This window comes from Toxotes jaculatrix, chromosome 1, assembly GCF_017976425.1.
Source record: "Toxotes jaculatrix isolate fToxJac2 chromosome 1, fToxJac2.pri, whole genome shotgun sequence".
Lineage (NCBI taxonomy): Eukaryota > Metazoa > Chordata > Actinopteri > Toxotidae > Toxotes > Toxotes jaculatrix.
In genome coordinates this window covers 11,834,343-11,848,726 of record NC_054394.1, presented here as the reverse complement: position 1 = coordinate 11,848,726, position 14,384 = coordinate 11,834,343, and positions in this window count along the sequence as shown.

Sequence of the window (14,384 nt, the reverse complement as noted above, 5' to 3'; positions counted from 1 at the left end):
CAGACACAACCACAGATCTACACATAAAATACAACGTTATGGAACAGGAAATACGTAATTTTTTTTAGAGAATTCATAAATTTTATATGTGATTGTCGACGCTTGTCCTGTTTAGTTTGAGCTTGAGCAATTTGATATTTTGCAAGAGGCAGAAGGGATTTTTGTCGGTTTTTTTGTAGCCATGCAGCCTATGGCATAAACTCGATCACTACAACTCTGAGCCAGTGTCTCGACACAGACATCTTGTGACATATGTGTGTGTATGTGTTCACCTGTAAGGTTTTGTTTGTTTTAATTTAGCTAAAAAAAATATTCCTTGTTGACTGTATTTTTCTTAACCTGCTTCTCAATGACAATGACAATATAGGTGTGCTGGTCAGTCCACCACATTGATCCAGACTAAAATATCTCATCACCTGTTGGACTGACTGGCTGGATGAAATTTTGTGCAGATATTCATGGTTTCCAGAGGATAAACCCTACTGACTTTGGAGTTCCCCGGACTTCTCTGTAAAAAACAATTTTGCAAAAGAAATTGCTGGATAAAGTTGTATTATAAATCTCTCCTCTGAACTTCTGAAAGGGTTTTATTCAGGGTGCCTAAAATACAACATGTTACCATACAACTCGTCTGTGCTCCAAACCTCCACTGTGAGACCCTGCCAGAGTGGCATCTGCCTCTCTGTCTAACAGGTGTCATTCCCACAAGCTCAGCATACTGCAGCGTCGAATGGCTGGTCCAATGATATATGCTAATGTCATGCAAATGCCATATAGCAGATCTGGAGGTGACACATATTAATGAAAGGCAAAGCATCATAATCAGCCACAGAAGTGCACTGTCCTTGACAAGTGGGACATCTTCAAATGTTACTGAAGGTCAGCGGACAGCACGTCACTGGAGACACTGCTGAGGCTTTAGGCAATATCTGCTGCGACACGTGGCTGCACAGACACACGCATGGGGTCGCGTGTGCTGATGAACATGCACACAGTCATACATTCATACACATTACAGACACCGTCCTCCATCTCACACGCACTCACACACAAAAACACAGTCCTGGCTGTGGGATGGGGGAGGCTGACTCATGAAGGCATGTGTTCATTATTATAATATAGTCAGCGTGGAAGCGTCTTCAGCTGATCATATTTTGGGTCAGATGAAATGTGTGACTGAGTGGTAGATTTTTACAGACTCTCACTGCTTTCTTATGTAAAGCCTCACTTGCAAGGTTGTCAATTCACCAGCAGACAAAAGACTTGAGAGGAATTTGCGGCTGTTCCGCATACATGCTCAGTGCCCATCGTGCGTGAAACACAAAGGCAGCTCACAGGGTCAACCGCAGGGCAGTATGGTGCATTGCAGCACCACGGCGTATGGGGAACTGTACAGGAAGAGGGCCTTCACTGAGTTCAGCACGTGTCCCAGTTGAAATGTCATCATGTCACCAAACCTCCTTCTGCTGCGGACAGACAAAGTCAGCAGCTAACTAGTGCATATGGTGGAGCATTCAGTGGAGCACTAAGAGCCAGATATTTGGCTCATGGGTGGTGAATTTCAAAGGACCCAGAGTTTGTGCCTTGGTAGCCCTGCTTGTACTTTCCGTCAAGTTTTTTTTTCTTTTTTTCAAATAGCAAAGATTGTAGAAAAGAAAACACAGACCAGTGTGATGCATGTAAGAGTCCACTGAAACTCCACAATCAGGTGCAGATCCAGCCATGGTCATCATGTGGACATCTCACAGCCTGTAAATAGATGGGTTTCAGTCACGTGACCATGATGACGCACGTAGGCGGAGCGATTTCACACACAGGGCAGGAAGTAAGTTACATGTCAAAGCCAATGGAGGAAATATTAGCAGAGAGTCCGTATTGTGCGGGTTTAGGTCCTGTGTCGAGACGGAGATACACAAAATTAATCAAACAATATGTTGGACGTGACCCGTACCTCATGAAGATGAACGAGTTTTCAACGGACGTTAAAGATTTGCCGACAATCGAGGCTGTTAACATCACCAATTATCTCGTACTTCAGACCTCTTATTATACGAAACAGCAAATGAAAGCCTACAAAAGCCTGGAGGCATAAAACTTTTTTTGTGAGCGGGTGGGTCCACAACCTTGGTACCAAACGGCTCCAAGACGATTATCGTGTGGTCTTCGCCAGGTGTTTATTCTTATACCGGTTATGTACAGCTAGCAGCTAGCAATCGCGGCTATAATGTCAATAAACACATCTTACAGGGATACAAGGGGGTTTCTTTGTCAATTACATATAAATACTAATGTATGACATTACAGCTAAATAGCATTTGGACTAATGAGTCAACGTCCCCTAAAACGCTAGGGCAGCCCAAAAATGTCCCAATAAAGTCCATATTAGACTACCGGCAACTTAATAATTATTACTATGTAAATGAGCATTAAGCGACAACCTAATGATATAAACACAGCCACAAAAACCAAGTTAGCTAGCTAACATACCTTTGAGGAAGTGGTCACTGCAGACACGGGCATTAGCAGACTGCTCCTCCCGACCGCAGACGTAGGTTTAAGATCCACCTTTTACGGCGTTGTTCTGTAAGTTTTTATTATTTCTCACCTTTGTGGGTGACCACTTTTGGTACCCTATAATATTTTTTTTCTTTTTCTCTATTGGAACAATGTGAGCTCCAGCAAACTACACAAAACAGGCATTTTTCCACACGGTAGATTCTCAGTGTGTCAGTCAGCTTCCTGCCTTCCATCTGAATTTGGCGCCCTCGCGCCGCTGCGTCATGACATCACGTGAAACCCACCTACTCTCCATCTGAAGTTATGATGTTACATTTAATTGGGATCTGCGTCAGACTCTTTTCTTTCTCCCCATTCACAAAAAAAGTGAACCAGCGCATTTTTTGTGATCTAAAATTTCTGACTGTCCCTTTGGTCCCTTTTCTCAGACACAGTCCAATTAATCAAACTACTCACGTTATGGTTTTGCAAAAGCTCTTCAACGTATGTGTGTCAAAATGTAAGTTCTGCTCATATTTTATATTAATTCAAAAGCCAGCGAGTTATTTGTTGTCAGATCTAACAACGATGCAGCAGAGCATCAAAGCTAAAGATGTGGACAAACAAAATATCACTGTGGGCAAACTTACAAAGGTAGCCTCATGAGCACAAATGATTGCACATTTAGTGTGGATACACACACACACAGGTGCAAGCAGGCACATACCCACACTAGCAGACAACTACAAACACTCAGAACACACATATTCCAGTAGAAAGTGTCATCAACCGTTCAGCCTCTCCTCTGTCTTGTTCCTTTTTATGGAAGCTGTTTGGTGGAGAGGCCCAAAATTCGATCATGCATTCTCTCTTGACTGAAGCCCTCCATATTTAGAGAGTCTATTTGTGGCAGTGTCTCTCCACAGTTGCCTTTGCCATGCCCTGAGGAGAGAGAGAAAGAGGGAGAGAGAGGGGGACTAATAAACCTCCCAGAGTATGCCTCGCTTAGTTTCAAAACTGCAGCAGAACTGGCACTCACCGCCTGCAGTGCACAACAGAGCATGAACACGCTGATAAACTGGAATAGGCACAGTACTGAGGGTCGACATGACTGGAGGAATAGATAGTCTGACCTGTGCAGTTTGTTCTATAAAATCCCTCTTTCTTTCTTGCTGTGTCGTGTCTGGGGGTTGAACTTCTTCAGCTCTGTGTTTGTTACTTGAAGAGTTTTAACCTTCAAGAGAAATTCAGTATGTAAAGAAGAAACTTATTTTCAAATTTGATTTGCCACATTGAGCCCAGTGAAGAGAAATGAACAAGTTCCTTTTAAAGGTTTTGCTTCTGGTGGTTATATATATAAATCAAACATACTACGACAAACCTGATAGTCTCCTGTTTTCCATATATGATTTAATTATTAATAAAATGCTTAAATGTAGTTACAGTAGTTTTTTTCTTTCTTTTATTTTATAAAGCATGACGTAATAATTTAGAGCTATAATTAGATCATTTCTAAGGGCATGCTGAAATTAATCTTTCATCTCACTCTCCTCCTTCAAGCAAATTTTTTTCTATTGTGAGACTGACTTTAAAATGCTATATGGAGCGCTGCATGTATAATAATAATTTTTTTTTAAAAACATGCTGAGGAAGAACATATCCCAGCATTCACTGGCAGAGAATAACCTTTAAACTTTAACTCCATTTGACAGGACATGTCCCAGCTGAGATGCATCCATGCCAGACTAGTTACAACATAAATAAAAGACAGTTAGATGGAGACGATTCACATTTTCACCTAACCTCTACATATGAAGGATGAGCATCTGGTCTCAGCAGATCAACAGGTTGTCAGTGTAAATGAGGCCTGAAGAAAACTGACCGGTTGTGCTAAAGTGTGCCTGGAAAATAACTCACAACCTGTGAGACCCTTATTCTGCAGTTTAAAGCTGTGTTGTCTGGAACAGGTCATGGTCTCTGCCGCTGTGTCCTCAAGCTGTAGTTTAATATGAAGCTGCTTAACCCTGTGAGACCTGAACTATGAAAGAATGGTCAGAAAATTCTAATTTTTCAAATATGAACTCTTTATTTGTCCCTTTGACAAAATGTAAAAAAAAAATAATTAAAAAAATAAATTCTAATTATATTTTTTGTTTGTATCACACATGTCAAAACATTTGGAAAAGTGAGGGGGGTCCACCAGGAGTCAGTATACGAGCATAAGAGTTCATCTAAAAGGGTTAAATGCAAAGTTTATGCTTGATGGTGATGCAATGAGTCCCAGAAATGTGGGTATCATATATGATACGTACGGGCTCACAGGGTTAATTCTAAACTGAGCGGTTGTGTCTTGTAGGGGTCGTCTTTATGCCACTAGAGGTCACTGTTTCTGTGGTTCAAGTCACATGTGCTAAACCCAAAGTTGAACTGAGGTTTACAGCAGTGTGTAATGTGAGGAGTTAACTGCACAGATCACATTGATATTTAAAGTACCTGGTGATGTCTGTGGGTTAAAGACATCAGTCACTGACAGCAGAGGAGTTACCACAAAATATCAACTGCAATGATTTTCTTCATTAAATGTGAGTTTGTCCAGGGACAGAATACCATCACAGCAACAACAACATACATTGGGTATTTTGTGGCATTTAACTGTACAAATTTACAGCAAATGCAAACAGTGTGGCTAACAGCTTCCTTCTCCTGTCTCATCATGTTTTCTTGTTGGTTCCTCGTATGTATCCTGTAATTATTTAATATGTACCTATGAATTTAAAAAATGACAGTGACCTAGACACAGAGCACAAGCAGTCTGAGCTGAATGATGGCAGTAATACCACTGGTCATCATATCAGCTGCAGTGATTATAGTGGTATCATAACAGTGAACAAACCATGGAAATGAACAGAAATAGAGAATGAGGAACATCATATTCGAGGACAGTGCCACAGTGTAACCCACTTGTTGTTTATTCGTCCTCCGGTCTCATCATATGTTTTGTTTTTCCAACAGACAATGACAGTTGAGAGAGTGTGTTTGGCACAACTGGCATTTGTCATTTATGCAGCCCTGGCCCTCAACCGGCCTGGCTGTACCTTGAACATTTGCACAAATGCAGCTAGCAACTATACACAACACCAGCAGCATGTTGGAGCTCAGTGAATATATGAGAGACAAAAGTGACAGTGTGTTAAATCAAGTCAGTTTTAATTCTAAAGCCACAAAATCAATTTTTTTTTCTGAGACAGATTTAGAATCTGAACTTACAACACCCTTTATCCTCCATCCTGTATCTAGCCCTTTCACTCAGATGATTTCATGAAACCTCAAGCGGAGCAAGAGAGGAGGACAGACACGCAACAGATGTTCTGTGTACAGACTGGACAGAGTGAGGAGCAGTAGAATTACAGTGTAAAGTAAATTAAGTAAATAATGTTAAGGGTTTGAATAGAAGACTGTGGATCAGAGAGGAGATATCAAGCAAGAACTGGCAGGATGTCAGCCACAAAACCTCCTCTGTACCATAGAGACCTGGACACAGGACAGACCACACATACAGACAGGAGGCAGAACTCAAGGACACCATTCACACAAAGAAGAAACCCGAGACACTGAGAGAAGCATGTGATTTGATGACAGTCATGGAAAAAAAATGGAGGTGAATGGAATTTTGTTTATCCAGCTGCTTAAAAATTTTTTTTTTCCCGATACAGTGTCCCTGTTAGTCCCTGGATTAACCACAGAACACACACCAGGGGTCTTCAAAGTTTTCCAGGTCTAGGACCCCAGGAAAAAAAAGGAGGGAAAAAATAAAAAATAGATAAAAACTTCACAAAGTTAATTGGGTGCAAAGATGTCACCTATCCACCAGGTGTCAGAAAATTCCCTCATTTTAGACAACAACCTGTATGAGGTATCCATGACACACATAGGTTGAAAGGTTGCCAATCAACACTTTACAGGTGGAACTAATTTCTACACCTTACCAGGTGTGGGAGAGCTGCAGGGTGATTGACAGCTGCTGCGCTGGGGACTTCAGACACAGGTCACTGATAAGGCAGGTTCTGTGGAGATGGAGCTATATTATACATACTCAATATACCGTTTGAAAAAAGCAAAGTTTATTTAACCACATCATTGTTTTCTCTAATTTGGCACACAAAGCATTTCCAAACAGTTGTTTGAATGGAAAAAGGAGCCTACAAATCTTTCATAACTAATTATTACTATAAAAAACTAATTATTTTTCAGTGCAACTTTGCAATATTTCACAGTTTTCACAAACTCCTGTCCAAGTTTGAATAAATCCTGTGTCTGGTTTAATTTTAAATACGTCCAGTCCAGTCTCACAGGAATAATACTTTGGTCCTGTTCACTACACTGAGTTGACTTCTTGTCTTAGAGTGATCACTCATTGACAGTTCCTGTGCTGATAGGTCTGTGAAGAATCAGGGTACATGTGAGATGGTGAACGCTGACAGGTGAACAGTAAAAGACCCCAGTGAGCACAGCAAAGACCAGTCCACCCAGTTTCCCTGAGAGCAACAATGGCCAATATTTAAATGAGTTTTTTTCTAAGTACTCTTTCCCCAGACACCTGTGCTATTAGTGTATTACTGGGAAGTGTGACATTAAACAAAACTGTTTAAAAAGCAGTTTATCGAGCCGTGCTTTAATAGACTGTTCGCACCCTTCCTAGCAACAAGGACCCGCTGACACTAAATTAACTGACCATTTTATAAATTAACTCATTGTCAGTGGGCTGTCTACTTCAGGATGAAGACCCAGTCTGTGAATGTTGGGATTAAATGCCAAAAATGATTTAAAGAATTTTTATCAGTCACTGTCAGGAAATATTTCTACACAGATCTAAAAAATAAATATATAAATAAAAAAGACCAAATTTTCAACACCAAAACGGGCAATAGTTGAAGAATTACCCATAGCCACTGGCCAGGTGTGAGGCTGAAACCACTGGGCTCCAGCCAAGGCTTTAGTCCACACACTGTTCATGGATGAGCTTTTTTAGAGCCACTGAGAATGAATAAATACTGCTATACTTTCCCTCATAGTTTGATTAGAGACAGAAATGATTAGCTAATGATGCTAATAAATAAGACAAATGAGAGAAAATTAATCAGCAGCAATTATGATAATTCATCAAGTCATTTGAAGTCATCTCATTCATTTTTAGGTCAAAGAGCCAAAAATGTCCATCTCCACTTTCTCAAATGTGAATATTTTCCTTTACATAATTTTACATTTGAATGTGAAAATGGTAGGGGTACAAAAGCTGAGCTATCAAAAGGCTACAGCTCAAATGAGATGATCCTTTACAAGGTCATCGGCTTTAAAGGAACAATTCTGCTTCTACTTTCCTCTGTGTGATACAGACATGTTAACCCATGAACCCTGTGTTTGGCACATGTGTAAAAAATTATCAGTTATCCCAGTTTTTTTTTTTGTTTGTTTGTTTATTTCAATACATTATCACATGGTATTGGGTGTTTTCAGAGGACAGGCAGTGTCCATCATGTCTCTAAGACACTGACAGCATCAAAATGAAGGCAGTGCACGCCCTCTAGTGTTCAGAGCCTGACAGTGACCACACAGACTCGTCAGATCTCAGTTCGCTGGGCTTGCCATTTCAACTGCCAGGTACTGATGTGTGTTGGCAGCCCTCCATGATCACATTTCACCCTTCAGTGAACAGCAGGGGTGTAACACAGCACAACAACACCAGCAGCTCTGGAATCTCCATAGTGTTGCTTATCATCTGCTCACGTCCCAGCGAGGTCGACGAGCTTGCTCTCAAAGTCCATCAGTTACAGATTACTTTCTCCACACTTAAAACTGAAGCCTGTATTATGTTGTTTTTTTCCCACATAGCAACACAATGCTATTGTTTTTATTTACCTGGGTATTACTTTTCTACCTCACCTTGACATCAAGGTTGTTGTTATAGAATCAGTCAGTTTTATCTATAGTGCACATACAGTATTTTTCTATGTGACACACTGGTTCACAAATCAAGTGATGTGCACAGCAGAGTTGCATGTGTGGACATATACACAGCAGAAGCAGCAGCAAATCAGTGTACTACATATTTTAAACAGATACACAGACACACACAGAAAGTTATTGTTAGGTAGTAGGCAGTTGATAAAACTCATTCCATCACATAGAAATAACAATATCTGTTACTTCCACTGAATTTTAATCTGTCCTGAGAGAAGCACCTGCTGCACTAAATTCCAGTACAGCAAAACATGTTTGTGCACTTTGATTGGTGGATGTGGATGTTTAACTGTGCTTTTGTACAAACATAAATCCTGAACAAATATGTAGAACTGTCTCTCCAAAGTTGACAGTTTGTTGTGAGACGAAGCGGTGGCAAATGTTTGAACAAGCCAAAATTCTTTGAAAGCAGCGTTTAACAGTCAAACGAGCAATCTGAGGATTTATCTGAAGTGAGAAATTGATCTCATCCCATCCAACTTTCATGAGGCTCCGGGATCAATGTAAAGATTTAGCTCTCTGAGAGACAAAGAGTCCACTGTGTCTCTCACGCCTTTCATTATTTCACAATTGACACATTTATTAAAAAAAAAAAACTCTCCACATTGGAAGTAGTTTTTGTTTTTGTGGTGAAAAGGTGCAGAGTCAAACAACAGTGTGTAGTGAATGTGTTCCCTGACTCTCCAAAGTCCAGAGACTACCCTTCCATCAGGCACTTGTGCTGCTCTCAGACAGAACAAGCCATCGAACCAAATGACTTGCAGTGCGAAAGCCATCTCTCAGGAATGCCCACAAAGAGAGATGTGGAGACTTTTTCAAGGCTTCAACACTTTAAAGGCCCATTACTGACTGTTCAGTGATGCCAAAAACGGGCTGTGTGGTTGCCTGAGAGACCACAACACATGTTTGATGCAAACATATTTCATTTAACCTAGCCTTATCAAAATATACGTCATGCATGCAACACAAGGTGCATCATATTGTATGTCTTTTTTTAATATAAACCTATATTTCATGACTCATTTTACCATCTAATTTGTATAAAAACTGAAAGCTCACAGGAGGAGTTACAGGAGGCAATCAACAGCCTCAGTACCTACCAAGGTCAGCTGTCCAAATAGCTTTGAAAAAGTGGCGATCACACCAGATTGAAACCCTATTTATTTCTTCTTAAGGATTTTTTTGTATTTACTCATGGAGTTCATTTCAAAAACTCCAGGTTATGATGTGCATTCTAATTTTAGGCATTGTAACATGCGACCATGTCATAGCCGTGTCATGAAGGGACGCTCGGAGCCTTTTTACAAATACACATCACTGGTCTGCTCAGTGACCTCAGCCAATCCGGGTGTGAGTGATGTGCAAGATATTGTTTGACTCAGGAGGAGGAGACTGAAGACCAGTGACAATCTAAATTCAAATATTTAAACAATATAGAAACTCTGGATGTGAGAGGTGAAGCGCTCTCCTTGCCTTCAGCAATTGATGTTGGTAGGCAGCATATTTAACCCCCAACAGCTTCAGCAATGTTTGTGATGACTGTCAACAAAAGACCTCAGAGGTGGTTTGCACATCAGCTGATTGTGTGTTTGTTGTACAACTCTTTTTTTGTCTTCTTTCACAACCACACACCAAAAGGTGTTTGTCATGTCATACTGTATTACTTTGAATTGAGTCATATTGTATCATACTGTGCTGTATCATGTTCTATTAAATCCAGTTGTATCATGTTTGTCATAAAAGGGTGGGATGTTAAAACATGAGAAAAAGGCCTTTTTCATTTGCATTTTGAAGTCACAGAAGAAAAATCAGGATTAATTAATAAAGTTTATGATGGCTGCATTCCATTTAGCTGTTCTAATTTACTTACTTGTATGGCTTAATTGAACACACTCTTGGCCTCTGTTACAGTTCTTTTCACTAAAGGTCACAAAAACTGAGCTTCTCAAATCTTTTTAGCTAACTTAAGAAAAAAGTATATTTCCCAAAAGTATAAAGTGGGATTCCCTTATTTTCCAGTCCACAGGTACAAACACTAAATAGCAACAATTAAGCAGCAAATTTCAGGAGAATTTCAGGATCAACAAACAGGAGTTTGGTGGTAGAAGGTGTGTGACAGGAATCCATACGAGTGGGAAAACCTTCCGCAACGCTGGAGGAAGCATGTGGGGACATTCCACTGGAGTCTATCCAGGGGAGGATTTGACACGCCGGGGGGTACTTCCCCCCGCTGCCTGGCCAGGGCTAACATCGCGTGTGATGTGTGGATGACATTGTTTGGCCTCATGTTGCCAGAACCTTGAAGCTCAGGATAAGTACTGTAGTTTGGCATTAGGAAGGCCTATACTTGTGATTAGTGTATTCTCCCATTTACAGCATTTTATCACCCAGCATCAGTTTGATGTGCTGTACAGTCATGAAATAAAACTTATGAGATATGAGTGTCAGTCATGCTTGTGCAATTTGCACTGATTCACAGAAGCACAGACGCTTTTCTGAAGCATATTACAGCAACACGTTTTTAACGGTTTTATAAACTGAACTTATCACTGTGTAACAGGTAAAACGTGTACTCAGTGTGTTTCATGGATGGATGGAAGAATGTGCACTTGCAGAGTTTGACTTGTTATGCAAGTAGCAATTAGAAAGTGATTCTGTGTTTACTGTTTTGAGAAAGTGGTGCATTATTTTTTGGAAATCTGTCTCTCAGAATGGGTTAATTTGTACTTTGAATCAAAGTCATTATTGTGCGTCTGTCTCTGATTGTATACACACAAATACTACACATATTTGTTTGTGTTTATGTATGAATGCACATGTGGTTTTTCAAATACACGTGAATGGTGCAGCGGTGGGAGCCGCAGAGCAGAGGGGCCAGGAATGTGTCCGCTCTAATCCCAGTGAGGGACAGAAGATGCTTTAGCAGATCTCCTCTGGTCCACATGAGTGGCCCTGGCGTCTGATGTTCCCACAAAACCCCCGGAACTGGATAAAGAGAGGCCGACGCCTGTTTGGTTAGCACCAGACTTTCACACTGACGAGAGGAACTCAACTAAATAATCGACAACAATGCCAGCAGAGATGGCTGCAGCCCTTCCTCTCCCGATGATATGCTAAGACATCACAAAATATCAAGAGCAGAATGTCAAACCATGCGGAAGAGGGCTGCATGGTACCAATGGAAGAATACTATAGGAAAACAGTAAAGATTTAACTACCTCATGGTAACAAGCCAAACTAACAGATTCCATCAAAATCTCATTTGTTTCCTTTTGAACATGCAAAGATCAATCAGAAAATAAACTAAACTGATTTTTTTTTTTTGTTCAAGCATCACACAACCCACACTATCCCTTACTTCATGGCATCTCATTCATTTTGAAGCAAACACACGTCTAATTAATGTCATTTCAAAAAGCATTTTTCCAAAGTGTGCCTATAAAAGGTAAAATGTACTCAAACGTAAAATTATAATTCATCAGTACAAATTATCGAACAGCCGTGACTGAGCTGATGGGAACTGTGCGTGGAAGAGTCCGAGGCAGCGCAGCATGTGCTAAACGAGGCGGACAGCTGACTCAGCACCACCCTGTTGTCTGTGTGTGTTCACTTGACAATGTCTTTATCCCCGGCGACAGAATACAGCCTCAGGGCCTGAACACCCCTCAAAACTATCTAAAACTCCTCCTCCCAGCCCGGGCCCAGGAATTCTTACAGACACTCCTGATCCCGATCCGCCCTCTCTTTCTCTTCCCACAACAACAACAACAACCAGAATTATGAGATAGGAGTGACTGAGAGTGATTCAATACCATATCATTAGCTCATGGGGTTGTTTTGTAGGTTTGTGTAAACAGAATATGAATATTATAAATGTGACAACTGGACATATAAAGTCAAACACATGTACAGTTAAAGATAATTATTAGGACCCAAATTATTTTCTCACAGTTTTTTACACTTGTGGCCAAAGTTTCCATCAACATCTTTGTATCCCCCAGGAAACTCTTACTGAAGTCAAATACATCAGTGTTTGTTGTGTTGTGTTATATGGGGCTATGCAATAACAAATAATTTTTTTCCCAAAATGCCATTCACTGACAAAGAAATGTTCAGTCTGTTATGCTGCATAGTGATGATTGATGTTACTTGTGTTTTGGGTCAGTCAGACCATAATGAGGTCAAATGTCCCTGTTAGACTTCTCTTATAAACAATGTTAACGGACATGCCCGAGGTGTCTCAATCAGAAGTAATCAGAGGTGTCACTTCCTGTAGCAGACTGCTGAAACGGGTTTAATCAGTTCAAAATCATGTTTATAAGCAATTCTCATAAAATTACCAAAGTCATGAAGTGTCGTGTTGTGTTGTTAGAGAGGATCAGTGAGAGGATCTCTGTTAAAGGAAATATGTGAGGTTGGGCAAAATAAAAGGAACACATTACAGTACAGCGCAGTTCAACAGTATAAGATGAAGGCAACATTCATAGCAATGCTATTGAAGTGAACCGCATCATATTATACAGCAGGCGTATGTTACCTTGACATACAGTTAAGTACCTACTTCTGATCAAGATTAAAAAATATTCACCATACATTTCATTTCTTCAGTCAGTTCAAGTGCATGTCATTGCATGATGGCTTCTGATTTTCTCATTAACTTGTGGACCATTTACACCAGTGAAACAGTCAGCGAGCTTTGATGAGAGCTTCAGCTGCACTGTGGGTAAGTGACTGGCGACACAGAGAAGCTTAGTCACTGTGGCTGCCCTGATTCAGCTCAACACATGCACAGACTCGTCCAAAGGTAATCACGACATGGGCTCTGCTCTGCTGTGCTCTGCTCAGGGCCCATGAATGCTGCAAACCTGCATTCCCACACCTGCCCGAGGCACACACTGTTCACCTCTGTGCTCCGACAGACAGCGAGAGTAAGTGAGAGACGGAGACAGAGGAATCCACTGCAAGAGGAAGAGACACAAAGGAGGTGGGAGAGAGAGAGAGATGAAGAGAGAGAAAGACCAAAAGAAAATGGCTCAAATAGAGAAAGAGAGAGAGAAACCTTCATACCAGAGGGGCAGACAACACAAATCTCCACTTCACACACATTCTCGTTGAGGCTTTATGATCTCCACAGGGAGAAAACAGGCTCAGATGATCTGATGTTCTTTGCTGGAGGGGGCTAGCACATGCCACTGCCTGCACCTGTACACTGACTCCACATACAGAGAGTGTATAATAAGATACAACTGTGGTAGTCTGTGATTCCTGGAATACTCTGCAATTTGTAGAAACGTAGTGCTTCCTTTAATCACTATTTTGCGCTCGCATGGTTTCAGAATTGAAAAGTTACTTGTGAAACGTTGCTTATAGTAACCCTCCTCATGTTTACACTCCAAACAGCCTTTGAGGCTCAAAGCGAAACTTTTCTGTCTTATACACTGACTTTATCATTGGTGACATACGTGTTTTCTTGAGTCATTGTTCGTGAGCATTGACATCCAAAGGTTTTGCTGCTAAAAGGGATATCCGAAAATGAAAGGAAGTAGCATACTTTAAGAAAGAATTGAAGATGCACACAGCATGGACAGAAAATGTCTTATTTGTGCTCTGAAACAGGAGCTATTTCCTTCTCCCTCTGCATGGGCCCCAAGAGGAGGAAAGGGGAGAGTGAGTGGTCAACAGAGGTCTGACTTTCTAGGAGCAGCTGAATACCAGAGGAGCTGACAGGTATGTACATATTGGAATGTGCTTCTCAGCCACACCTGTGGGGAACACACCCGCCAAGCCTGGCCTCTCTCATCCCACTGGCTGATCTCCCTGTGACTGACAGCTGGAGGAACTATTTGGCTCCAGTCCACAGGAGCCAGGGG